Consider the following 962-nt stretch of genomic DNA (forward strand, 5'->3'; position numbering starts at 1 on the left):
CCCCCCTCCCTCCCCGCCGCACGCGCGATAAATAATAAACCGCAGCAGATTTTAAAATCGGGGATAAAATAAACCACTAGAGCAGCACTCTAGGAATCTCCAGCGAGAAAACGCGACGTCCCCACCGCTTCGTTAAAAAAAGCGACGCAAACGGTTAAAAAACCCCAACGTGATATTGTAGGATTTACAGCCCAAAGTCTTAACCGCCCCCCTAAAAGCCATTTGTTTCTTTTTACCCCCGGAAGGCGAATCGAAACTTACCAAAGGTTGAAAAAAATCCATACAAAATCCAGCAGCAGAGTCCAAGTTCCATATAAAGCTCCTAAATTTAGCGCTCCGGATCGGATTTTTCTTTTCTTAGGTTTGCAACTGACATTCAATATTTTAAAGGGACTTTTGTCCCCCACCAACCCGGCTTCACAGCTGAGAGCACGGACTCACTATGGGGGGGGTTTTCCCCCTTTCCCTGTATTTCTCCTCCCTCTCCCCCTGATGGGAGTTGGGAATCAGAGTCTTTTAAAGGAAACAGATCAAAGGGTTAAGATCCAAAATGGGAAAAGGAGGAAGATTAAAAATAATAATAATAGCGACGATGACGATGGCAAAAAAAAACGAATTCTCCCTGCAGCCCCCGAGATTTGCTTCTAACCCGGCGGAGCAGCAAAGAAAAAAAGGAAGAGGAAAAAAAAAAAAAAAAAAAAAAAAAAAAAAAAAAAAAAAAAAAAGACAGGAAAAAAAAAAAGGAGAAGAAAAAAAAAAACCCTCTCGCCTGCTTCGAGATTGCGAGGTCTTGAATGGGAGAGCTCGGTCATTCAGAGCAAACCCCAGCCCGGCGCAGCCCTCCCGGCCTCCTCCAACGCTCCCGGGGAGGGATGGGAGAGGGGGTGGGCTTTGCCAAGGGGGAGATCTAAACCCCGCGGCCCCCAAATCAACCTGCTCCGGCTTCCCAAGGGGGCTGGGGG

The sequence above is a fragment of the Egretta garzetta genome, unplaced genomic scaffold, assembly GCF_000687185.1.
Source record: "Egretta garzetta isolate BGI_Z169 unplaced genomic scaffold, ASM68718v1 scaffold135, whole genome shotgun sequence".
NCBI classification, from domain to species: Eukaryota; Metazoa; Chordata; class Aves; order Pelecaniformes; family Ardeidae; genus Egretta; species Egretta garzetta.